At 40.0% G+C, this 27,685-nt stretch overlaps 1 long non-coding RNA gene across 1 annotated transcript in view; it reads left to right on the top strand.

The window, feature by feature from the left end:
* The first annotated feature begins 159 nt into the window (after window positions 1–159).
* The window catches only part of LOC308062609, a 273,089-nt gene continuing 245,563 nt past the window's right edge, over window positions 160–27,685 (top strand). The window contains exon 1 of the long non-coding RNA XR_013927638.1: window positions 160–27,629. This is a non-coding gene — a long non-coding RNA (uncharacterized lncRNA). The remainder of the gene's footprint in view (window positions 27,630–27,685) is intronic.

The raw sequence follows: 27,685 nt of genomic DNA, 5'->3' as shown, positions 1-27,685 counted from the left end.
GGCCTCCCTCGCCGGGCAGAGGCGGTGCCGACGGGAGGGCAGGGAGAGTGACGTCACCATCCGCAGCGCCCAGCCCCGCCCCGCCCCCTCGGCTGGGGCGCGCTGCGCCGGCGCGCCGGTGCGCGGGCGGCCGTGCCCGGCTCCACGGGGCCTCACTGCGCAGGCGCGAGGCGGTTGCTGGGGCGGACGGGCCGCTGCCGCCGGCGGGCTCGGGCCCCTGGGGCTGCCGTGGGGCCGAGGGGGTGGGGCGGGGCTCGCGGGGGGGCGGGGCTCCCCTCAGGGGCGGGAGGGAGGTGCGGCGGGGGGCTGCGGGGCGCCGCCTCCCGCCTTCTGCCAGCCGCACCTGGTGCGGGCCTCCGCACCCCCTTGGCATGGGGCGGAGCGGGTTTACGGCCGCACGGCCGGAGCAAGCCCGGGCCGCGGTGCTGCGAGGAGGGACGAGACCTCACCCAGCCGCCGCGGCGGGGAGCGGGCGAGCAGCGCTTTGCCCCTGCCGGGCGGGGGCCCACCGCCTGAGGCCGGCGCAGCGGTCCCGCCGCCGGTCCCCGCGGCGGCGCTGAGGGGGCCGCGCCCGGGCTAGGCAGTTCTGGTCCACAGCCGAGTGTTGTGAGCGCGGCTCAAAACTGAGAGGCCGGGCGCGAAGTACTGGCTTAAAGCAGGCCGTTGCGATAGAAAACTCCGATTTTAGTTTCGGGTTTGGGTTTGCGTTTCTTTTCCTGGCTCAGAGAGCTAAAAGAAGAAAATCCCCACTTCTGTGAGGTGTTTGCAGATGTCAGGGAACTGTCAATATTTTCTGAAGTGCCCGTGAACCGTGTTGCCTCCGTCTCTTACTGAGCTGAGAAGCAGATGGTATTCTTGGGGCGAGCCGGGATCAGGGTGCGCTGCAGCGTTTGCTGTCACCTCCAGTGACGGAGTCTTTCACCACCTTTTCATCCCAATTTAAAAAGAGTGCCCACTATTTTTTTTTTGTTGTTGTTGTAGCTTAGTTTATTGCAAGTTTATTTATTACAGGGGGCTCTAATTCTAGTAAATCAAAATTTAGCGACGGTATCTAGACAAAAACAATGAGGTAAACCATTCTGATCAGAGATCCTCAAGAGTCTCACAAGTTTACAACTGTACCTCTTAACGTTCAGGTATGAACTTTCAAATTGGAACAAGGAGGTATGGACTTGCAACTTGGCTAAATTAATTCTGCTTCCTGACAGAAATCACAATTTGTACTGGAATTTTTTCAAATAGCCTTGAAGTTCCTAAAAAAAAAAGGGGGGGGGGGAGCCTTTCTCTTAAATTAGTAAATTTTAGTAGGCCAGAATGGCTCAGAATAGCAATGTCCTTCCCTTAAATTCCCATCATTTACAAAGGGAAAAAGACTGTGAATTTTAACAGGGACCATCTGAAATCAGGCATCCTCCGTTTTCAAGACCCTTCTATTTAGGGATTTCAGTGTTGCGGTTTCACTTAGGTCTTCACTTAGGTGAAGCAAGGTGAACACTGCTTCAAAACTACTCCACATGGCAGAAGAATTACCTAATAATCTAGCTTCATCTACAGCTTCTTTTCATACAGTAATACAAAAAATATTTTTCCACCTAGTTTACCTTATGAGGTAAGCTAAGTCTTCTAAGTTGTGTTCATGTTGTAACAAGCTTATTTTTCCGCTGTGATTAAAAATTCTGCAGGATTGTGCTGTCTTATCCAGAGCAGCAACAATTACACCTCCCCACTTACCAGTACGTGTGGAAATAGTTGTCTGGTAAAGCCAAGATACATAGTCGGTCTTCAGAAGGTGCAGTGCTGCTCTGCAAGATCTAGCGTATGAGATACATAGACATGTGTCTCCAGTTCTTTTTGTCTGTGTTTTCAATAAAGTGTTTTAAACATAATTGTTATTAGCCTTTAAGTGTCAGAAAACTTATTTTTCTTGATTTCTGTTTTAGAAAATATTAATTTGCATTGGAGTCAGCAAGATATATTAACACATCCAAGTCTATTTCTGGGATTATTCACAAGCTAATGACTAGGAATATTCTTACATAGCTGCTGGATTTGGATCCTCACAGATTCACTGTGACAGGAAGTTACTACTTTTATGAAAGGTATGTAAAATATTTACTACTTTTCAAATTAATTTGTTTTCATACATGAGGAAAAAGAAATGTTAGCTGCAAAATGAACAACTTCATGGTTATTACTCCCAGAAGTATGTTTCAGCTGCTGAGACATCCTTTGAGTAATTTATTTAAGAAACTTCTAGTTCTCATTAGCCATAAGCAAAGGGGATGTATTATTAGCTATGTTTGCTGACATGTAGTACCTAATGTAAGAACATCTCAGTAAAGGAAGAAACCTCATAATGACATGATTCTCAAGAAAATAGGTGCTGGGGCTTGTGTACCTTTTCAGTGTTTCAAGCAGCAGACACTTCACAAAGACAATATAGACACATGCATAGGTAATTACTCATTTTAACTGTGTTGAAACAAAAAATGTCAGCATGTGTGAACTATGTAGAAGAAACTGCCTGCTTCAAAGCTGTTGGTTCTGTGCAAACTCGTAGGAGAACTGACTGATGGTATCTCATACTGGCTGTGGGATCCCTTACTAAATGAGTTCTGCTGAACTGAACATGCGTGCTCTCATATCTGTCTCAGGGATTCTGTCGCGAAGTTTCTCTGATGTGCTATTCAAAATAGCAACCGTTCTTTCACATAACCTACTTAAAGTCTGGCACAACGATGCAGCGTGCTCAAAGAGGGCAGTATGTTACCTCTGTTGGCACTAGCATATGTCAAAATGGCAGTCCTGAGGACTTGTGTTTAAAGGTGTGGTATCACTTTCTTGGAAACAGGGCAGAAACCAAACATGCTGGTAAGTTTCCCATTTTGTCACAGTTATGGAATACTCCTTCTTTTTCAACTGGAAATATATTTACTGTCATCTATATTATTATTTAATGTACATAGCATACTTTTAGGATAAAAGACTGTTTAAAAATTACTGTTGTAATGAGAAAAAATGATTTATCAGTTGTCATAAAAAGTTAATCTTCCTGTTTGGTGTTTAAGACTAGGATGACCATATAAATCAAATATGTTTTCTTTATCTGACAGTTTGGTAAAGTTTCTCAGTAAAGACCAATGTGTTTTATTAAAAGTAATTTATCTAACAAATTTGTCTTTGTTAGTTCACTAACCATGTTTCTTCCAGTTTATGGTCTGTGCAATAAACCTCTAGAAAATCTTTTATGATTTACAGCTCCTTTAGATCTCCAGTTTTTCCCAGCAATAAAAGCATGTTAAGCAAAGGGAATTAGCAAACCTGAGCCTTACAGTGAAGCTATATCCGGATAATGATGTAATTAACCATCAGAATTGTCCAGCAGAGTAAAAGTGATCTTGATTTGTTCTTAAAAGAACATTACTTATTTGAATAAATCTTTAAACCAGGTGCTTGTGGAGAAGCAAATTAAAGCCGCTTCCTTCTGCCCTTTAAAGAATTAAATTCTGAGATTCACCCATTGATAATACTTGTTGACATTCAGCATTCCTAATGCAAACACAAGTGCTCTTCTCATTTTAATTTGCAGTGCGCTGGGAAAATACAGCACACAACTTCTGAGGATTTCAGGTGTATTCCACGTCAAATTTATTCCTAATTTGCAAGTCCATTTGTGGGACAAAAGAGTGATTAATCTACCAGAAATGGTGTGCCTCAAACAAAATTCTTTGTTGCTTGTAACACACTCTGTAAATAAAGGCTATTAAGATGATTTATGAAGTCCGGCATCGTTACCTGACACTGGAAAAGCACAATTAAAAGCAACAAAATGTTATGGTTCAGACAGCTTATTCAAATATATTTTAAAGTTTCTTTACCAACAAGACTGTCAATCTTGTCAATCAAGACCAATCAACAACTGGTCAACTCAGCTTGAGAAGCTCAATAACATTGAGATTAGCAGGTTGGTGGATGGAGTTTAGTGGTCTAAGATACTATTGGAGTCCAACTAGGTTATCTGAAGCTGTCATTCAGTTAAAAAATTCTAAAGCTTCTTTTCACTCCAGCAAACAATATGATGTGGAATGTGTCTCCTGGCCTAATCAAGTTTAGGATTTTATGTGAAGCAGAAGAAAGGATGAAACACACCTTGAGGATGCATCTGCTGATACACATTAACTTCTTGACAAAAATATGAGTAATTCTAAAAATCAGTTTCATTTTTACTTTTTTAACTGGAAATGCAGAAAACCCAGAAAAACCTCTAATTTGTTCCCAATCACTAAGGTCATATTTAATTATTTCTGTGAGACTAATTAAAAGCAAAAGCAAGCTTTGGGAATAATACCGCCTTTTAGATGTTTTTTCAGCTAATTTGTGCAAATTCTTGCAAACATTTTGTCAGCTTACTACCTAAAACATTGACTCTGAATTCTCTTTGAAAAAGGAACACACGTTTGGACCTTGTTTATATTTTTAACCATCAAAAACATGTGGCATCTGTTGTCTGAGACATCCCATCATAAATCCCTATTCTCAGTGACTTTTCATTGTCTATAACTCTGACTAAACTCACCACTGGATTGTATCTTAGCTTGCTGGGTGCTTGCCTGAAACATTTTTTTTATAGTTAGGGCAAAAATAGTTTAGTTATTTTGAAGAGAGAGATTAGGCATGCATTGTTTGCTATTGTTGCTAAAGGAAAACTCCAATAAACGTTTCATGTAGGAGTTACAGTTGAGAACCTAAGGATCAAAATTTGGTGGGGAAACCCATGTCAGGGCTCTACTTTGGATTATCTAAAACCACTTGAGACTGACCTTGAGGGGAAAAAAAACATCATATGAACATATTCTTTAGAGTGCTGCTGAAGCTTTTACTAGCAGTAAAAACTCCATCCCATTACAGCTACTGCCTGTGACTAATGTATATATATGGATCACTGAACAAATGAACTTGCTCCATGTCTGGGCAACAGGGGTTTAGCAAGCTTTCCTTTTGCACTCTATCTGATCTCGGAGCTGGAGCTGAAGACAAGGAGCCTGACATTCTTGAATTCAAGAAGAAGAAAGATGTTTTATTCACGGAGTGAAGAAAAGTAGTTGCAATATAAGACACAACTCAAAAGAGCCAAGTCTGGGGACATAAAAGAACCAGGCAGAAAAGCCTGATTGCTGCAGGAGCTCCTTTAGCATCAAGAATGGGATCTAAGATCCCTCACTTTCTACTGTCAGCAAACAGGTGTGGAACCCTTCAGCAGTGCAGGGGAAGCTTCGCACACACAGAGGGTCACCACCCTTTACCTACCACATGCTTTGTTAGTGAACGGGGCAGGGGAAATGGACCTACAGTGTAGTCATAAGAGCGTCTGTGTGGTAACTGAGTTACTCCAGAAAAGAGTAGGTTGGCTTAGGTGCTGCAGAAGAAAATTGGTGCCAGTATGGTGTAATACAGAGACATTTCCAGGCTTTTTAAAAGACAAATTATGCACTTGACAACTTCACAAAAATTAGTGTCCAGATGTTTAAAAAGGACACAAAATTGTTCTTGGCTGATCCAAGCATAAAGATAGGGTATTGATAGGAGTGGTGGTCTCACAATAGCCTGGCTTCCAACCCCTGATGGCTATGAACATAATTACTTTGCATCTCAGGTTGCATCCAGAAATGACAAGAAATCCCACTGAGATGATCATTCTGCCACATAGCTGGTGGTAAAACTAGTGTTTTGTAGGAAGAAGAGACTACATCCTTACCTGAAGTGCAGAATGGAAGTCAGCCTTAACTGCATAACTCCAGTGTATTCAGAATGCAACATTTTCCTTTGTCCCCATTTTAGGTGTCTGTGTGTGTGGGTGTGTGGGTGTGTGTTTGGTTTCAATATTGTTATCTCTTCTTCACTGCAGGATTGCTTTTCTGAGAGAGCATATACCAGTAACCTTGCCTGGAAGTAGCAAAAGTGTGGATAAAAGATTTACATTTGAAAATATAGCCGTAGTTATTTCTTCACTTGTAAATGGCAAAACAATTTAGGGGACAACAAGTTACACTGTGAACTTTACAATCACCAGTAGATCCAAAGATTTTGCATCTTTTAAAGTGCCACTCAGAGCTCCTCATTGGTATGATGTATAGATCACCTTACTTTATTAATCTGAGTGCTTTTATGTGGCAAAACCCACCACTCTAATATAGTTGAGGTTAGGTCATAGCTAATTTGTCTTCCTTGAGGCCCCAGACTCAGAGAAAGGGGAGAGTGGAAAGTACGTTGAATGATAAGGAAACATCAAGTTATGTATTATGATCATATATCTGTATGATATGTATTATCTTTTAAAATACATCATTGTCATATAGCTTGTGTACATCACAGTGTCTCCAGTGGTGGTCTCGTACAGCTGATTATAAGGGTGTCAGAAATTGTATGCACTGTCGCATCTTGAGTGTGGAAGAACAAATTCCTTGGTCTTTTTTTTTTTTTTTTCTTTGAGAGAGCGAGAGCGAGAGCTTCTGTCTTGAGATTGTGCAGGTGATTCAGCAAGGTCTCAAGGTCTTATTTTCAGTGATTCAAAAAAACTTTTGATGGATCTTATGGAGTCTTCTCTGACACTATTGCCTCCATTGTGATTAGGAGTAGTTCATCAGGCACTTGCAAAAAACCCAAAAGTCTAAATTCATGTGTTTTTCTGAATTTGAATTTACAGGTATCAAAGGAATAATAAAACCCCTGAAAGCAGCAGTTCAAACCCCACCTTTTCATATGTTTCTTCAAAATCTAAAGCTCAAATGATATTAGAATTTGAGAAGGTCTCGTTGATTTCTTAAGGAAGGACCTAAAAATCTTGCTTGAGCAGAGCTAGCATCTTGCCTTACTTCTTGTTTATTAATTCTTGTGGCTAACTGGCCAAGCTTGTCACACTTCTGTCAGCCAATGGAAATCAAAGACATAATCAGTTTAAGATGTATAGGGTTTGCCTCCCACTGATATTGTTCAAAAAAATTATACCAGGCTAGATCTTTTTGCCCAGTTCATGCATCAAAAAACATTGGGGTCTGTGACGGTTGAAGGAAATGGTGTTTTTCACACTTGCTACACGCACTCACACACAAAGTGATTGTAAAAAATCCCTCTTTATTTTTTAAGTGTCATTCTGTTCAGAAAGATGACCATACACAACTTTTTACTCAGCAGATTTGAAACATGCTTATACTCAAGATCACGTCTGAAATCTATTGGCAAAAGTATGTTTTAGGAATCTCTACAAGCTCTGCAGAAGTAATGCCAGAGGAGAGGAATCCAAACCTTTTCCTAGTTCTTTTATAAATTATTTTATGTCAATTCTGATATTTATTGTCAGTGACAACACATGAGATATGCAGAACAGAGATGGCTTTCAGAGTTCAGTCTGCATTTTTTCAGGTTGTATGATGAAGAAACGTCTCTGGCAATGGTAAGCATGGGAGGTGACAGGCTGGGACAACTGTGCTTCAAAATCAACCTTTTATATTAAGTTCCTGCTGACTTCACATAGACTCACCACCCTGACTTCTAATCTTCCCATAAACGGAGGTGTGCCTTGCATGCAGAAAAGTTAAGAGTCTTCATTTACTGGAGAGCTGCCCTGAGTGAAGGGAGTGGTGTGTGGGGGTGTGTGTGCATGCATGCACATGTATTTGTCATAGTGCAATTCATACCGTTTTTTCTGTCTCCTCAGAGCCCTATTTTCAACAAGCTCCTTTACAGGATTGCTTGATTGTCCACAGGATATAGTAAGAGAGGTTTCTTCAGCTTTTCATGATGTTTGATAAAAGGTTTTCTAATTTTTTTTTAATCTGGATGTTTGCCAGATCTTACGACATGGAGTTACTATGTGGGAAAGCAGCAGTTCTTGATGGTTATTCAGAAGCTTTGGTGCTAAAGTGCTGATTTAGCACCTAAGGAGTGGCTGAGTAAAGAAAAGAAAATCAAGTAAGGGATGAAACAGGTACTAATCACTTTCTGGCAACATCTAAAGAGTATTTGTCATCCCAAGTAGACTTGATCACATCCGTATTTCATTCATGTAGGTGGTCAGTTTTCAGCTTTTGTATAGCCCTACCCGTCTATCCAGCCCTGTAATGGATTTTCCTGATGTATTTGTTGTTTTCCCAATGTCCAACAGTCATCTCAAGTGCTTCAAAAAAAAGTGTAGCTACTAATATAACCTTTCTTGCCCCTTGCTTTAATTATATTTAATTCTCTTTTCCTTAAGTATCTTCACAGCATAAAAGATCATTCTTTTTGTGTTCCATGATTTGTATGACTTTGCCACTGTTTGTTTATCTGTCTTTGCCTCTGCTCATGTCTCTCCTGTCCTCTTTTGTCTGGTAGTGATGACAGGATACAGCTTTTCTCTTTCTCCCAGCATTGCCACAATGCTTTCTACTGCATCACTCCAGCTATCAAATAATCTGGAAGAATCACTTCTGTCATGATGCCTACCAAAATGATGGGTAATACGGGCAAAGGAAAAAGATCAGTGAGAACAATTTATGAAACCCTTTTTATTTCTGATATTAAGAATACATGGATTCATCTTCAAAGCTATTAAACTTTTTGACTGTGGCACTTCTAAGTTCTTCTTCTTCACTAGACATTGACAACCTTGTTGTTTTCCTAATTGTTTGGAGAACATTATAAAGCATTGCCAGAAAAAGAGAAAAAATGGAATAGTGGAACTGAAATTGCCTTTGTGTGATTCCTACGCCTCTTAAATAATTGTGTTCTGATTTGTCCATATGTACCTCTTCCAGAAACAATAGTATCATCATTCCTGGCACAAGGAATGCTTCCTTCCTTGGTTACAGCTGTGAAGACAGGGTTTGTACTTAGATGGAAAAGTAAGGAAATGGATTCCTCAGTTAGTATAGTTTCCATTTTTTGAATCCCCCAAAAGCATTGGACTTGCCACCAACTAAAAGGGAAGGAAACATGATAAAGTTTTCAATGAGGTTTATGTCCTTTAAAATGGGAAACAGTGCTCCTTGCGGTAGCTGGAACTTAAATACCATAACATGAGCAAAATTAGAATTTTCTATATGCCCTTTGTGCTGTCAGAGCATTTAACAGGCAGCACTCTCGGGTGATAGATCTCTCCATTCCTCTGAATATGGTTCAGTAATGTGGGATTAAGGGTTTACCTTGAAGACTAGGTGAGGGTTAGGATAGAAGAGGGTTGGGAAGCTGAAACACATGGTTCATTGACTGTTGCAACTTGGCAGATCAGCCTGTAAAAGGTTATTAAAGCCACTGTAGATTTGGAGCCTTGCGTGGATGTGGATGAGATAAGTTCTTCTTATCTCATCCAGTGGACCTCTACCCAGTCATGGCTCAGCAGGATAGCCTGCTTGGACCTCGTGCTGTCACACTGAGATCACTAGAGGTATCCAAGCTAGCTACTGTTTGCTTACTTGAGATATTATATATATAATATGCATACTCAAAATATGCAGTGTAGCACAGATGAGCGCTGGTTTTGTAGCCTGTTCAGAAATTAAATTCTTACAGTGAGAGTTTCATTTGCATAAGGTGTATCATGGTTTGTTTCTTCCAGTATTGATATCTTGTGTTGGTATTAGCCCCCAGGGGGATGAAGAAGTATCTAGATACAGGCAAATTCAAAATGTTTGGAAAAAACTTAGATACCACTTTGATGGGAAATACTTTCACTTATCATAATTAGTGAAATACTTTTAAAATAACTTGTAAAATAGCTTATACATAGACTTTAAATCTCTTCAGAATATTTTCTAAAGTGAAGATGTATTTGAAAGTAATTGAGTTAATGTCAGTCCTTGTATGCTTTAGGCCCAGTTCACATTGTTCTTAACGCTGGTCAGAGTTAACAGCCTTGTAACAAATCCCTGTATGGATATCAGGGTCCTTTTCCAAGTGTTTTCCCTGGAACAGACCCTTCTATGTTTCTGTTATAAAATTCCATCTTTGTTTATCTTTTAATTGTAAGCCTTATCAACATAATCTTTTTTTACTTCCAAGTCAATAATATTGCTGGGTTTTGTTTTCAACAGCTTAATTCCCCCTGTTTTCAGACATATGGCTAATAGCATTAGCAATATGCTGAAGTAATTTTAGTGCAGAAAATTTCCATTTCTATAGTTATGTGCATTTGTCATTATTCAAAAGTAAATAATTTGCATTTATTTACTTTGTAAATATACTATCAGTATTTTATGTGTGATATTCAAATCATACATGTATTTCTCACTGTTAATAGAATTAAGTACTGGTGATCGAGTATCCAGAGCAGATATAATTCCCCAAATTAATTTAAAAATGGAGTGGAAAGAATACGCCTTTGATCCCTTCGCAATTTCTGGAAATCTTCCTGCTCTAACATCATTAGCATCTCGTGGTTCACAGTGGCATAGTTGAGTACCAGACCTAGTATGCTTTGAAAAAAATTGTGCATATGTGTGTTGCATTTAATTGAAGATTTGCAAGGTTAATTGTATCAGTCTTTTATGCATGAATTGACTATCTGGAGCAGCTGTCCTTTCTGTCTAAGGAGTATAGATTACACTGATTACATATACATCAGTCCTACTTTCATTTCTGGAAGGTACAGCCTGGTCTACAGGACCAGATGTGTAACATTCAGAAGAAAAACTTAAGGGTTAACACACAAGTTCATGTTGTTTTAATAGAAAAAAATGCATTAGATTCCTGTTGTGATCCCCATGGCTAGATTTCCCTAGGAAAAGATAGACAACAATGGTACATTATTATAAGAAACTCAAAGTGTTTTAAGATGGGGGTTCATAAGTTTATAGATGGGGGATCACAAAACAAGATAAGAATGTCTCTGAAGTTAGAATTAAAGCTTGAGATAACTGTTCTTTTTTATCCAATTTATTAGTAGGGCTGGTACCCAAATGCATGTTAGAGAGGACATTCTGCATGTTTGCAAGGTTTTAGCCTCCTATTACAGGACTTGTGTTGCTTAACTATCCGAGTTGGGTAGGGGGGTGGTGGGCTTTAGTGCTTGGCAAGATACGCTGCTGTTGCATCTGGTGTTAGAAGTTCTTGAAACATCTTAGGATCTTTTGGTCAATTTACTTCCAGTTTCTACTACTGTGAGGCTATCAGGAAATAATCACTCCTGCTTTCTTCTTAGGGTATGCCAGAGGTACAGCTTTCTGTCCTTTTTCTCTGTGTCTCGGGCCTACAGGCAATCAGGAATGGTGTGACTTTGAGGTATGGGGTTATTCATGGAGTAGCTGTATAGCTCTTTTAAGACTGAATATCTGTTGCAGTGGTTTTTGGATTGCCTGGGACATCATTCAGTAACCCAAGTAGTCTTTTTCAATCCTCTGTGGCTATGTTTTAGACTGCTAAGATCTGAATCCAGATAATGAGAAGCAGTGCTTGTAAGCTTGAAAGGTTGAACTGCTTAGGGCCCTTCTTCCTTGGCCAAATAAAAGATTTATTGAGAAATCCCAACTGAGCATTTTGTGGATGTTGAATGTGTAACAAGAGCTGGCTTTTGCTATGAGTACGAAGTACATTTTTGTTTTCTGCTATTTGCATGTAGGTGTGGGAAGTGGCACAGCTCTCTCCCTGGGAGGCAGGCATTCCCTGCCTTTCTTGTACTGCACAGCTCAACAGCCTGACTATGGACAGATTAAAAAAAGGCAAGTGCTAGTATGCTGGTTGCATCAGTTTAGAGCTAACTAGAAAATCCAATTTTGTATAAATTCTTATTAATGTCACTGAAGGCTTTATGAGATATACAAGATTGTAGAGGAAACCCTTTCAGAAAATCTCATACATGTTAATGAAAGTATAGCAGAGTCTTCAGACCAGTGTGTTCTGATGCATAGAAATTTTTTACTTTAAATAGCGTTTCTGTTCTGAGAAAAAATTATATGAACATGACAGATTTTTACTAAGAAAATCCATGTATTTGTCTGTAGGATTTTATCTGCACACACAAGTGGCAAAATTAATTTTGGTTTGGTTTTTATTCCTGTTAGACATGCTAATTAGGTATTAGGTAATAAGCTTAATTCTGTTGCTTTCCATATATGGTCGTCAGCAGAATTTACTGCATTGCTAGCAAGGGTATTTATGTAACTTAATGAGAACACTGAAAAAGGGGCAAAGGTTTGGTTTGCTTCAGACAGGCCTCCCATGAGATTACTGGTATTTATGGCTTTGATCTCTCCTCAAGGTTCAACATTAAAATAAACAATGTCATATAACAAGACTTTAAAGTGGCTGTCAGCTGGTTAATTGATCATTAATTTTTCCAGATTACTTTCCTCCCACAAATAAAAAGCAGCCATAATAGTCATCTTTTGTGTGTGGGAACACTGCTTTTCTGCTAATAACTTTTTTTTGAGAAATATCAAGACAAAACAGATTGTCTAAGGAAACTTCATATACCATGATATATAGGAACCTTGGTATTCATGATCTGTAGTCTGGCAGGTGTCCAGGAGAGTCTCTTTGGCATTTTGACTGGGGAAAGCTGAAGTTTGGTCTGCCAGAGAGATGTTACAATCTTTTTTTGATCTTGCCTGAGGCAGGAGGTTTCTTAGAATGTTAAACAACCAGAACAGTGAAAACCTAGAGCAGATTTCACCTAACCTATCATAAACATCTAGAACCTAGTCTAGCATCCGGTTTAGTGGATTTCCTGGTCTCTTCTTGTAGTCTATAGAGAGATTTAAATACCCTAGAAGGTGATTTACGTCATGGTAAGATAGGTCAGATAAATCATCTTTTGGAGAGGCCCAGGTATCTTCTGTCGACTCTGAAAAAGCCCAAGTAAACTAACTTAGCTTTGGATAGCCAAATCCTAGATGCTTCAAGCTTAGGTAGGATAAATACAGAGGTGGACCCCTAAGTAGGAGAATTTTATTCAGATGCTCAAATTTACTCATGGAGCTCTTAAATGTAAATTTGAATCCACCTTAAGGAGATTTCCAGAAAACTGCCTGTAGCATGAATGCATCAGTTTCAGAACATCCTTTTTAATTACATGATAGTCTCAGATGTGTTGCACTATTTAGTACAATATTTAGAACAGTTTTTCCAAAGCAGAGGATGTATTTGGGACTCATTTGAAGGAAAATGTTCAAATGACGCAGAATCAGATTGGTTCTCTGTCTGTATTTTGCAAGGATCAAATAGAATCCATTAAAAGTTATTGATTCAAACTTTGTGCTGAAAGAGCTTTGTGCTCCATAAGAGCTCTGTCATTAGCCTTCTGAAAGGGCTGATTAGACTCTGACATGAGTTATGAGCAAGTAGAAGCTACCAAATGGTGTTTGTGTACATAGTGAAAGCCGTAGGACATTAGCAGGGGGATAGGACTAGATGATCTCCAGACCTTGCTTCCAGGCTCAGCTATTTTGTAATTCTGCGATAACTGTACTTCTGGCACACACGTACTTACGTATGTCCCCTTCCCGCCTCCCCCTGTGCCAGGACTTCTCAATTGTTCTTTCCACCCTATTATTGCACTTTCTTTATAGAAAAAGAAACAAACAAACTGGCTTTTTAAATGTTTTATGTCAAAAAGACAAAATTGGCAAAGGCCTGTGATATATTTGAAAGATAAGTAAGAAACAATCTGCTTCAAAATAGAGTCCTTCACAGATTGACTAAACAGCCTGCCAGTAATGGACTATTATGCGCTTTTCCCACTGGGTGGGATCAAAACATCATTATCAATGAGTGAATGTCAAATTGAATGAAAACAAACCTAAGGACAGAATTGTGTAGTGAAGTTATCTACGCACACAGGGTTAAAACATTTGATCTACTCGTGTATTATATGTATCTAATTGACACTTTGCAATGATCGAAATCAGATATTCCACTGGCAAAGCACAGCATACAATTTTCCTTTTGACTTATGTAGTTTTATGTGGGTATCAGAGTGATCATCTTTTTTGGAAGTGACAATAAAGACAATCACATGAAAAATAAGCTACCGTATGTTATGTTAGGGGACTTTTTTCTTTTTTTCTATTTTCTTTTTGTCTCTAAATACACAGTTTGTTTTCATAAACTCCAGCTTATGAAAGCTTATTAAATGGCCCTTATTATCATTTAATGTATTTCAGTAATTTAGAATCAAATCATAAAACTCCCAGCAAGTGCAATCAAAATTAAATTTAAATATTTAAATAAGTATCAATATTTTGAAATTTTCTGCAATCTTTTCAAGTTCAGTTTTCCATGTAAGAGAATGTTTTCACTCTTGCAATTGAGTTGTAAGTGAAAATAATGAATTCCACATCATTCAAGACGTAGGATGTGAAGATAGGAAATGGCTTAGTATTCTAATACCAGATTCCTGAAGCAAGTGCTCACGGACTGATTCATCTATATGCAATAGTCCTCATGCAAACAATCTTTATGAATCTTTTTGTCCAGTTTTAACCCAGCAGCAATGCTTATGATTTCCTAAAGAACTGGAGAAAGTTAGTGAATAAGACTATGGAAGTTTTATGTACTGAAATCAAAATACGAAAGGATTACTTTGATTGAATGAGTTTCCTTTCCATTTTATTGTGTTTTTTGGTGAGTCAAATTGATGACTGAAGAATAAGTATCATCTCTTGACATTACATGTATATGATGACACACTGCCAAAATTCAAATTCTTTGACTGCATTACACTTGCTTATATTTTCAAATACTGTTAATGGAGCTTCAGGGCTGTCACAGAGATATCAATCAGATGACGGATGATTTGCCTTTCAACTGTACAAATGAATGCAATGGATGTCTATCATAAATGTTTTGATATTTCTGAGGTTGCCAAAATAAAATATCCTTTTCAAGAGAATGCTTTATTATTTTGTCAGAGGAACAAATATATAATTAACAAAATCTGCAACATTTGCCCTAGCAAGCTATATAATTATAAATCACAAATACTAGGTCTCTACAACTGACTGTATCATATTGTTTTCACAATATGCTGATTGCCTGTCTGACAATCTGCCATGAGCAATTCTGCATAAACTACTGTGAGTCTGTGCAGAAAACTTTTTCATTCATTTTGAAAAGTACAAACTTTTTTTTTTTTTCTTAGGGCATGCATTTTTGCTTCTCAATGTGAAATTATCATGGTCACCTATGATCTTGCAATTCAGGTTGGTAAAGTAACAGGTAAAATTGCAGAAAGAATATGTAGACTCAACCAGACTCCTAATTGTTATGTTTGCTCTGCATCCACTGTATTTTCTACCAACAGACTCCAAGTATTGGCATTTTATAGCTAGCAGTTAGCTTGGGATGCATCTCAAAAACCTTTCAATATCGAAATGTTAATTCATAAGTTAATTCTAGCTGCAGATCAGTGTGATCTGTTTTGCAGATGCATTTTAATCTTACCTTGTATGTCTGTATAAAGTCTGTAAAGCAATATAGAGTCCTTCAGTGTTCAGGCTGCTTGGGTATTCACTGAATCTTTATAAAAAAAAAAAAACATTCCGAGTGCCCTTACAAGGCAAGAATTGCTATTTACATAGACATTAATGAGCCTTTCCAGCACTTTTTTCCCTTGCATGCCATTTCTCTGCCTGGGTTACAAGTGCAAAGACAAAGTCCCAATGGCACAACTGGCAAAGAAGCAAACACAGAGCCATACCCCAATTCAGACACAGATCATCTTATTTTAATCCATTTATTGAAGTCTCATACTTTTACAAATGAAGTCTTTCTTAATTTTTCCCTTTCTCAGTGATTTTTTGCTCAGTGAGATGATATCCAAACCCATAATTTTTTCAGAAACAGTTGCAAACAGTTCCGCTTCATTTGATCTGCTAATACAAGCTGTTAGGCATAGAGTTGGTTGGGGTTTTTTTACATTTTGTTTTACTTTGCCTTTTCTGCCTTTTACTTTGGAGAGCAAAATATCTGTGTTACCTAAATAAGTGATGAATCAAAAGATCACACACTGTCTGTCTGTATTTAGAGGGCATAGCAGGTCAGCTGCATGTGAAATACACATGGCAGTTCTTTATTCTGATGTAAGTGATCATGTAAGCAGTCTGGACAGCAGCAACTGATGGAAGAAGAGTGACATAACTTTCTTATCATACCAATGGTCTTTCCAAGTTAGGACTGAGATACTGTGTTGAGTCTGGCTGAGCCCCACAGCAGCCCTCAGCGCTGTAATTGTATTGGCAGCTAGAAAGGTGGTGATAACAATCCCACGGTTTTGACTACTGATGAGCAGTGCTCATGCAGCATCAAGGCTGTCTCTTCAGCCTTTTCCCCAGTAGGCTGGGCATGGGCAAGGTCTTGGGAGGGGACATAGCCAGGACAGCTGACCCAAAGTGACCAAAGGGATATTCTGTACCATATGATGTCAGCTCAGATAGAAAAGCTAAAGGAAAGGAGGAGGAAGGGGGGGCATTTGTTATTTATGGCATTTGTCTTCCGGAGCAACCGCTACATGTACCAAAGCCCTGCTTCCCAGGAACTGGCCAAACATCACCTGCTGATGGGAAGTAGAGAACAACAGCTTTTGTTTTCCTTCACTTCCACACACATGACTTCTGCTATTGCTTCATTAAACTGCCTTTATCTTGACCCACAAGGGGTTTTTTTTCCATCTTATTTTCTCCTCCCCTGTCATGTTGACGAGGGGAGTGATAGAGCAGTTTGGCGGGCACATGGCATCCAGGCAAGGTCAACCCACCACAGATACATTAGCAGTGACAGAAAACTGCTGCGGCTGCTCCCTGCAGTTGCACAATTGCAGCTATAATTGCAATGAGTGCAGAAGGCCCACAGAGACTATTATTAAATTTCCCTTAAGTCACAGTTTGGTCATCGTGGGACTGAAAAGGATGTAATTTAACTATATGCCTCAGAGCGCAGTACAGCGCCAGTCTGAGAAACAGTGCTTTGCAACTGTCCTCTGAAAACAATGTTCTCCTCCTGACCACAACCCATGGTAAAGTACATTACCATCTTGGATGGGATTTTTTGGCTGAGAAGCAGAATGGGACACTAGAAATTATATTTCATTTTTTTTCCTGTCCTGTCTTCATTCAAATTACATCCAGAGATTTCATTATCATAGGCAAAAAAGAGTTACTATACTGCTCTCAGCACTGCTATTCTAAACTAGACCAGCGTAATCTGGGGAACTAGTCAAAGCTGGAACTGATTTTTAATTGAAAGAATAATAGAATCATAGTACAGTTTGGGTTGGAAGGGACCTTAAAAATCATTGAGTTCCAACCCCCCGGCCATGGGCAGGGACACCTCCCACCAGCCCAGGTTGCTCAAAGCCCCATCCAGCCTGGCCTTGAGCACTGCCAGGGATGGGGCATCCACAGCTTCTCTGGGCAACCTGTGCCAGTGCCTCACCATCCTCACAGTGAACAATTTCTTCCTAAAATCTAATCTAAATCAACAATTACTGCTCTCTTAGTGAAAGAATTATTCCTCCCTCATAATGCTGAAATGGATTTCAAGAAAAATGCATCTTTGGGTAGGTTATTGAAGCCGTAAACGTTTGACTTTGCTGACAGCAGAGACACAAGAAAAAAGAAGTGAAAACATCCTGAGCAGCCTGTGCGGTAATTATAAACACATACAGAGTAGGCTTCTCATTGCTATCAGTCCTCCTCTTGCCAACTGACCAATCTGGCCACTGTGAAGGTCCTCTCATGTGATTTCTGTTCAAAGTGTTGAGGTGTTTTCTGAATATTGACAATGGTCTCTTTGTATGCTGAGCAGAGCAGGGTATACTTTCAGTCAGTCAGCTGATAGGCGTAACCAAGAGATATTACTTTAAAGTTTTTTATGGGCTGAAAGTTGGAGGAAGGTTTATTGTTAGAATTTTATAAATAAATGACTTTTTTCCTGTTCAATATAAAAAATGACAAGGAAAATTAATCATAAAATCAGTAAGTCACATTTGAAGTAGGTATATTCTAACCCACACAAAATTTCCTGAAGTGTGGCTTAATTCATGAAAAGAGAGATGATTCTTCTAGAAGTATCATGTGCTTTTTCTCTTCCCAGAAACACAAAATTAATTTGCTTTCCCTAGTGAACCCAGTCTAATTTTTCTCTAGGAGTGCACAGGGTCTATGTGTTGAGATGGACCGAGGAAGCCAAACCGTGGTTTTGTATCCCTCACCTCTCATAGGAGTGAAGAAATGAGTGACACTGCCAAAAAGAAGAGGATGTAAGGACTCTCACTGACCTGTATAACTGTCTTTTCACAGAGTCCAAAATATCTTCAGTAATGAAGTCTGGGTACTGCAATAATCCTGCATCCCCCATTGCCAAAGAGAGAGTGCAATCAGCAGGGTGAGGGTAGGGATACATGCCAAACCCTCCCACTGGACCTGCATCTATCCTAAGACTGTTTAGCAAATGGCCAAAGTTAGCTGGGGACAAATGCTGCTCTTCCCCACGGCATGTCTCTTATCCCCACCCGCTGAAAGGAATCCTGCACTTGGCACCAGATTGCCAGGAGCATGGAATCGCTCCCCTCTGCTTGTTCCTCAGCCCATTTTAGTGCCAGCCAGAGCAGAATTCAGCCTATGGAATTTGGATTTTGGAAATTAAGCAGCAGTAATTCAGCATTTTGCCTTCACCCTCCAGCAAACAGGTTTTTCTAAAGCATGTTTTTTTAATTTAAGTTTTGCCTTAGTGCCTCGCTAGCAGAAGATTTAATTTGTTCAAAATCTCAGGAACTCTTTTTGACCTCAATTAATGCTTTGAGAAACTAAGCTAGTAACTGTTTGAGACATTACTTTACCATCACAGGAATATATATATACTAGAAACATGTGCTTTGCTAAAATGGGCTTGGAACAGTTTCTGCATGCCTCTGTGTCCCCTTGGATCATTATTGCCATTCTTTCTGTGCTGGCATTCCAGAGCTGCTGATTCACAGTCTACGTCTGGTTCTGTAGTGTTCTTGCCAGCGCCAAGCCTGATGCATTGTTTGGACACTTAACTTGCTTGAGTCATTCTCCCTTTATCACTGACTTGTTTGTTTTAACATCCTGTGTGTTATAAATATATTTCTGCAGGGACTTTCCTCACTGTATTTGATTAGATTATTTGATCTATCAGAAATGAAGTGTTTTCTTTCCTTCCTTCTTTCTTCTTTCTTTGGCCTTGGTTTTGCAGTGGAGGCTAAGACGATAGTTGCTGATATACATATGGAGGCCTGCAGCCTTCAGAAAGGCATGGGGTAGGTGAGGAAATCTGCTTAGGAATAGTGACCAGGCCTGGTCACTCTGTAAGTGAGGATCCAGCTCTGTAAGCTGTCACTGGTGAGAGCAAAAGCTGAGCTTTCCAGACATGTTACTGTGGACAGCCACTTGGGGTTTTTGAAATTTAACATTAAGATGTTTGTAGACTGACATTTACCCCAATTGTTTTATGTTTAGTTGTATCTGTATTCATTTATATTTGTTAACGAGTTTGAATTCTTCAGTCATGTAATACAACTTGGGCATCAAAGACAACACATGAGATCAGATAGCAGCTGAGATTTCTGCCTAATCTGTAGACTATAAAGAGGCTGGGAACAGTAGAACAGTGACTACAATTCACTACATGCGTGTTAGGAAGGATGCCCTTCTTCAAGTGCCTGCACTAAACTATACAAAAAGTTAAATGACTTGCCATCCTATGGAGTTCATCTCCTCTCCATCAAAAGTGGCCAAGATCTCATCCTACTGAAATCAAAGAAAACTTGCAAGTAATTTCAGTGGATCTGAGACTACTTCCAATAAACATCTATCCCTTGCCTTAACCAAGGCTGGTTTTTCCTCTCCATCAATTTCAGTGACATTCTTCATTGAAAAATCTGCTTAGAGCATGAGTGACTTTTATAGACTGAGGTTTCTTCCACTGAAATCTATTATATGGGGAGCACCTGCGCAGCCCTCTTCATCAATGCACAACTTATTTCCAGCTTCACTAGGCAGAAATAATTTCCAAGGGTGGGATGTGAGTTTGGTGTCCATAGCCTTCCACTCTTTTTCTGTTGAAACTTAGTTACACTGTCAATGTGGTCGTGCATTTGGTGGTAAGGGCAACGTGTACTGAGAACGGGATGGGCAACCTCCCAAGACACTTCAATGAGAAACTGTACAGTGCTTTCAGTGAGTTCTGGCTGTTGTCCACAAGCCAAAACCAGCCGTCTTGCAAAAGACCTATCTATGAACTGACAGAGAACCCCACCATTACTGACTTGTAACAGCAGTCATGTTGTATTTTGAATGGATGGAGATGGGCTAGACATTGGCTGTAGTGCTCATTGTCCATAGCATGAATAAGCAAAACAATCCAGGCTCAAGGATCCTGGACTCCTGCAGTCTGAATTTTACCGGCTGTCCCCAGTTTACAGCAAGATTTGCAACACCGGGATTTTTTTTCTCCAGCCCATGATTCTTGGAGTCAGGCAGTTATGTGGGAATTTTCCCTTTCAGGTATCTTCTTGCTAAGAAGCATGCCTCAGATCTTTGAAAAACTGCCAAGTGTACACTTCACTGACTCAGAGCCAAAGGGCACAATCTGTGGGGTTTTTTGTTTGTTTCCAGCCTGTCATGATGTCTTTGACTGTTTGAGTTCAGCCTAAGGACTGAACCAGTAGAAGTATATGGTTCTTTAAATGCAAGGTGTTAATTGCAAGTTAACTGAATCAAGAGGCAGATGTGAAGATCCATGGACTGGTTCCCAGAAGCTTTGCATCTCTATGCTGTCCTGCCTCCTTTCTCTGCTTTTTGCTCCCCTGAACACATACTCTCAGTAACTTGGAGCTGCTTTGTATCTCACATCACAGCAGCAGAACGGCCGCTGTGGCCGGACAAGCCTACCCACTGAGAGCCACGCGCCGGAGCCTGATTTCTGGTGGGGTGCTAGCCAGCTACGCTGGCCTTAGCTCAGAAGCCCATACTGCATTGCAGGCAGCAGCTGAGTTTCTCAAGAAGCCACACACAGCCTTTCCTTACATGCAGCAGAGAGGGAATGCTGAGCTCGGGTTTTCATCTTCCTTATAGACACTATCCCAGAGCAGGGTGCTACAGGAAGCATTATGATTTCCATTGCAGGCATCTCTTTGTGAAATTAATCCTGAAAGTTTTCAGTCTAAATTATTTAAAGCAATAGTGACATTATGGCCAAAAATAATGTCTCTATCGGCGGATGGAGCTGAGCTGAGGTCACAGTGATCTCATTTGCCATATCCTGAATAAAAGCCTTCAAGCAGAAAATAAAAAAAGGTACCCAAGATACTTCATCAGTGCTGAAAACAGACTAGTTTAGGGCTGGCTATTACTAGTAAGACAGCTATGCTTTCTGAACAAATACTAAGTTACAGAGCTCAGTGCTGCAATAGTTCCTCTGAAGTGTCCTGATATCCCATGTGCCTACACAGGGAATGATAACCCATGAAGGCCTGCTACACATCCTAATAATGACAAGTCCTTTTCTTCCCATGCAGCGAGAGCCGCTATCAAACGGTGGAGCTCCGTTGCTGACCAGTGTAAAGTTGGTCTTTTGGCAGAAAGTCAAGAGTTCCTTTCTGAATAATTTTTCTCATAATCTTTGTAGTTTTCTTAGTAGAATTCCCTTTCCTGTACTTTAACTGAAGTCTTCTCAAGCCTGAAAACAGCCATGTTCACAGCGGATTGATAGAAATTTGTACCAGGGAATGGAGTGGGAAGAACAAAGAACAGCAAAATTAATCCAAAATTACTAGCAAGGAGAGGCATAAAAGCCAAGCTAAATTAAAGAGATGAGTCTTCTGGGTGCCAAACACATCATCACTAGAAATCTTCTAATAGTTATGGTATTGGTATTTTGAAGATATTTGAGGAAAAAAATAAATAAATGGAGCTAGATACTAAGTCACTGCAGGAATATATATAAGGGCCAGATGAGAAAGGCTACCAAGTCTAGTAGCATGGATATAATTCACTCCCAGGCACTGACTGTGCCAACTCAAAGCCTAATCTCTGCCGAATTATTTTGGGCCCGGTTTCTGGTTGCTGATGACTCTGTCTTTTTCCATCTTACTGTAACAGGGTGTTTAGCCCCAGCAGACATATAGAATGGAACAAGCAATTTATCTCAGGGAGTGGGCTTAATGTTCCTGACAAGATGGAAAGTTACCAGCTGGGTTATATTCTGCATCTAATCCGAGTCAAATACTTTCTTCATAATGTCTATCAGAGCAAACATAACTGAAAGGTAAGTTTTCCCAGTATCCACAAAACTCTGCAGCAGTAGAGAAAGACGCCATATATTGTGTCATATTTTATATTGAAACAGTTTGTACTTAATAAGGCACAAAGCCTTGACAGGTTTCCGTTCAGTAGCAAACACAATTTAAAAGGCACTTTTATAGCAATAATCTCATAATTGAAGGTTGGTTGTTCAGCTGATCTGGCAGAGCTGGATGTATTATAGAAAGATGGATTATGGCATGTCTCCCTGAAACTTCCAGGTTAAGTGTGGAAGTCTTGTTAAGAAAGGCAGGATCTGAAGACATTCAGCACCTCCAACCAAATTATTCTCACTGCTGAGACATGACTGTGCAACATTTGGCGCAGGCATACAAGTTCTTTCAGGATGGTCTATACTTGGATCATCGTTGGTAGCAGTGTAAGGTGTCCAAGTGTTAGCAAGATTTCTCCTGTTCTTGTTACAAATTCAGCACAGAGTGTCATATGCAAAGTGGGTCCTAATCCCAATTAGATTATTTTGTTTTCTGGTACTTCAGCATTAGAGTTTTGGGGCATGTTATTTTCCTTACTGCATAGCAATGTTGCTTGCCTCTTTCTGTGAATCTGCTGTGACCACAACTTCTTCTCCATGGCAAATGCCATGTAATTCATTTGTCATTCTGATTTACAAAGAATGAAAGAAGGCGTTATGTTCCTGAGAAATCATGTTTGTCATCATTTGACATACTCTGTGGGAAGGTTTTTTTGAGGCTATCCACAAGGAAATAATTACATAGCTGGATTCAGTGTACCATCTAACCCATCTTTTTGCTGCCTTTACTTGCGTAAAACAATTTATTTCCCTATATCTGCTTGATGCAAAGGTGCAGGATCACATTAGTACCACTAAATCTGAGGTGGGAAATGAAAATGCAGATTCCCATTGAAAGGGAGCTGCTACATCCTGTGTTGGCTCTGTTGACAACCTAATCTTCAATGCTGAACATTGAAGCACAGTTTTGTTATTTTTCAGGGCTGAGATAGTATCACTTACCAAACTTCATGTGTCTGCTTACAGAAGTCCAAATTAATTGCAGTTGTGGTGATTGCTTTAATGATAGTGATGCTCCATGTCTGTCAAAACCTGGCTTGAGACCAACTGTGCACTTTTATGCTACCAAACAGCTAAAAGATGTCTTTGTTAAGCTCTGGCCTGTGCTGCAAGTAGACAAATGTCCTCAAGGCAAGCCTCTGTATCCTGTTGCAATGATTTTGAGCCTTCAGAAATCTTTAAATCAGACACCCTAACTATACCAATTTTGCCTATGTCAAGAGAAACAACAAAGTAAAGCAGAAGTACAGTAGGCAACCTGAACCAGTGGGCAAATCTAGAGGAACAGCAGGAAAAAAGAGCCAATGACTGGTGAGCAGCTTGGGAGGACAGATCTATGAACCATACACCAGGAGAGAAACAAGGACAAACAGTTTGCTATACTAGATATAAAAATGTCTGAAAGTGGTTTTGCCTGATGGCACCTAATTGCTGTCTCCAGCCACAGCCAGGCATTGCTCCAAAGCACCAAGACGAGCAGTCTGACAAAGTGCTTATCCCAGCAGCTTGCCAAAGGCTGTGCTCCAGCAAGAAGACCATCAGTGCCAAGGAAACTGCAATAGAGGCTGTTAGTTCTCTTTCTCAAGCTTTGTTCAGTGTTTACCCACATCCATCTTCTCATCCTGGGGCAATCTTCTCCTCCTACCCCTCCTTCCTGACCCCACAAATGGTGACAAGCCTTCTGCATAAAGGACTCTGCACTCTTTTGCTTGCCAGCTTGACCCAGTGGGGCAGTGGTTATTGTGGCCATCAAGGCTACGCTACTGTTTACTCGCACAAACTTGCAGAAACATTTGCTGGTGCATTAGTCCCCTGCTGCCAGCTTCTACAAATAAGGAGGCTGTTTATGGAAATGAAAAATGGAATATATGATTCCTTGATGGATGCACTTTAATACCCTTCCTGAGCCTTAGTTTATGCTCTGCTTTCCAAGATACAAATGGTACTGGTTATCTCTAGGCACAAACAAAATGTTAAATCAAACAAAACTTGGGAATTTTTTCTTCTGAAATTCTCAATTTTGACCATATTGCCAACAAAATACTAAACCATGCCACTTGTTCCAACTCTATGGCAATCTCCTATGCTAAAAACAATAGCTATTCCCGTGATCCAAATGTTTTAAGCTTTAAACTGGGCAGTTTTTGAAACTGAAAGTTATGCCTGCTCTACTGATGACATCAATGGACCACAAAGTAAATACTCTAAAGAATAAAACAAGCCTTGAACTCACAAGAGATACCAAACTTCAGATTTAGTTACGCTATATTATCTCTGTCCTAATTTTTGATGTGGCCGGTTTACGTTATCTGTATATAGGCATACTTTAAGAGATAGCTTTATTACACGGAGACACGCAATTAGAACACAAACTTTCAAGCCCTATGAAATACATATTTATAAAACTTGTATTGGTCCTAAGATGATGCCATCTTTATGCTTAGAAAATACTGTTGAACATGGAAGTGCATGTTTAGGTGATTTGATCCCGTTTTATCTGTAGCCTTAATTACACAAACACATTAAACAAATTGTTTCTTTTTTCAATTTGAATTCTTTGATGATAAAAATTAGTTTATCGCAGAAACTTAATAAAACAGAAGGACAGTTTAGGAAGTGTGATTTCTAACACACTCTCCAGAAACTGCACCATGATTATCCTAAGGATTTGTCAGTGCGGTTGTTGGTGTCTGCAGAAAGTGGTAACCTGGTGCACCAATTTGCTCTATTGCTGTGAAAAACCATGATCCTGGTCAATTTGTGTATACAGTGTAATCTCAGACTTCTGTGGAGACCGAACACTTTCTTGGGCACCAAGTTTTTGTCTGACCCCTGAACTATGTGCTCATGTCCTACACAGCATTAATTTTACCTAAGAATGCTTGTTCACTTCTATTACATCAGTCAGGGCCAGACCGTTAAGATTTTAGATAATATATTCAATTTGCTTTAAAATATTAAAAAAAAAAATTACAACCAGTGTTTTCAAAAGGCTCCTTCTCAGATAGATAGGCACTAGCACTCACATTTGAAGTTCCAGTAAAAATAACATTGCTGCAAGCAGTACGGGAAGATAGCTTCGGTGACAGCAGCCGGAGTGGTTTTTGATCCTGTGACTGAGAAATCCTCTCTTTTGCCTCCAAGAGGTTTTTGACTTCTCCACACCTGCTGCAGCCTGAACCACCCCACTGTGGGTCCTTCCATGCCCCTAAGTTAATCCTTCCCTTTCTGGTGGTACTACAGTTGTTCCCTTCTCAGTTGGTAGTTATCTGCTGAGACCTAGTGAATGTGTTGTTTCCTAAGGCAGCATGTGCATGTTGTAAGGGCTTGAAAGAAGGAAAGAAGGGAACCTGAGTTTTTCTGTGTGCTTCATAGTCACCCACTGAAGAGACCTGCTCAGTTTTCCCTTAAATGAAAGTGACCCCTGCAGTCAGGTCAGTATTTCTTTTGCATGTTGCACTGTCAGGTGCATATAACAAAGATAGTCTTTATCCAAGCAAAGCATACTTGTTAAAATAGCTGAGAAATTATATTATCATCAGTATTGTAAACTTTTTTCTTTTTTTTTAAATTGGATATTTGAACTTGTATGAAAACATCTAGTTTCTGAGTGGATTCAACTTCACATATTAATTTCATCATTTTATAGATTTCTGTAAGAGCAATATCTGCCCCACTAAGCTTAAAATGCTAAATATTGTCTTTCTAATTTGACAATTAAAATGTATCTTGTTTTCTGAATGCTTTTTCAGTTACCTTTCACTTGCAGTCAAAGGAATTAGTTTTGGAAGTAATTTGTTCAGATACATACCCAGCTGAACAAAAAGCTGAATTTATGCCCTGTTCTTTAATGAACCTTTATCTTGCTGACTAAAGTTAGCTACAAGGACATGAGCTTCCAGTCCATAATTTCATTAGCAGACTGTACCTGCAGTAGTGGATGCATTAATTTGCTTTCCCTCAGATTCTGTTTTTCATGCTTGGTACTGAGACCAATTATCCAACTGTGATTCAAGCACAAGACAGTAAGAGACGAGACCCAATTAAAACCAGTGATGGAGCAATTTCAGGATTAAGAACATTTGCAGTTTCAGGGGACTGGAAGACTATGACAGCTAAATGGGTAAGGTAGGTTAGGAAAGCTTTTTTTCCCATAGTGGGCAGCACGTATTACTAAGGATTATAGGAAGATATTAACTTGTGAATGCAGGAGCAAAGAATAGTCCAAATTTAAACATGTTTATATTACTATTATTATATTTATATTATTTATATATATGTAGGTCTGAAATGTTTAAGTCATGCCTATTTTTTTGAACTACCCCAATTTATTGTATAATGTGGTTCCTTTGCTAGAGAGTCATAGTGAGCCCTGTCACATCAATTGTTTTTCAGATACAGAAATGCAATCCTGTCTGCACCAGAAGAGGCAAAGGCCATTGCATATTTGGCTGTGGAGGTGCAGCAGAAGCCAAGAAAGCTGTGGCAGGAAGCACCATCCCTTGGGCCATGTTGGTTGTGAGCTGCTCCAGAGCAGGGAGAGGCTCCTCAGCACCACCCTGCACACCTGCGTGAGCCAATATTCTCATGGTGGTGCCAGCAATCAATGCTTATCCCCTGTGCTCAGCAAGATTGGGATATGGATGCTAACCCTTTTTTTGCCCCCCCTTTCCCTGCTGCCGGAGCTAGGCTGGCGGAGGTGAATGCCTGTCTGACTCTCCCTCAGGCTTGAAGTTCATTTTGCTTTCAGACTTTGCTCCTGCTCCCGTTTTACTTTTTGTTGTTTGTTGCTTCTCATTCTGCTTTTCTTTGCATTTCTTTTTGGGAAACACTGTTTTCAGTTACAGCTGGGTCTGTGCCCAGAATGGGCTGATCTGCAGCTCTAAATAAGCAGAGAGCACAATGCTTCATCCAGTCCTTCTGCAAGACGGAGTCAGCAAAAGTCACATTCAAGTGTTGTATGCTGCACTTTGTTGCTTGAGAAGCCACAGGGAATATTTTATTTGCACTACTACAAACCCTAGGAGATGAAGGGTTTAGCAGGGCCTGTAGTGATAGGGCAAGGGTTAAAGATTTTAAATTAAAAGGGGACAGATTCAGACTAGATATAAGGAAGAAATTTTTTACAGTGAGGGTGGTGAAACACTGGAACCAGTTGCCCAGAGAGGTGGTAGATGCTCCATTCCTGGAAACATTCAGGGTCAGGTTGGACGGGGCTTTGAGCATCCTCATCTACTTGAAGCTGTCCCTGCTCATTGCAGGGGGGCTGGACTAGATGAGCTTTAAAGGTCCCTTCCAACCCACACTATGATTCTGTACTATTCTATGAGTATTACCTGGGGAC

This window comes from Falco punctatus (assembly GCF_963210335.1).
Source record: "Falco punctatus genome assembly, chromosome: 4".
Taxonomy (NCBI): domain Eukaryota; kingdom Metazoa; phylum Chordata; class Aves; order Falconiformes; family Falconidae; genus Falco; species Falco punctatus.
This window is presented reverse-complemented; position numbering and strand designations above follow the sequence as displayed.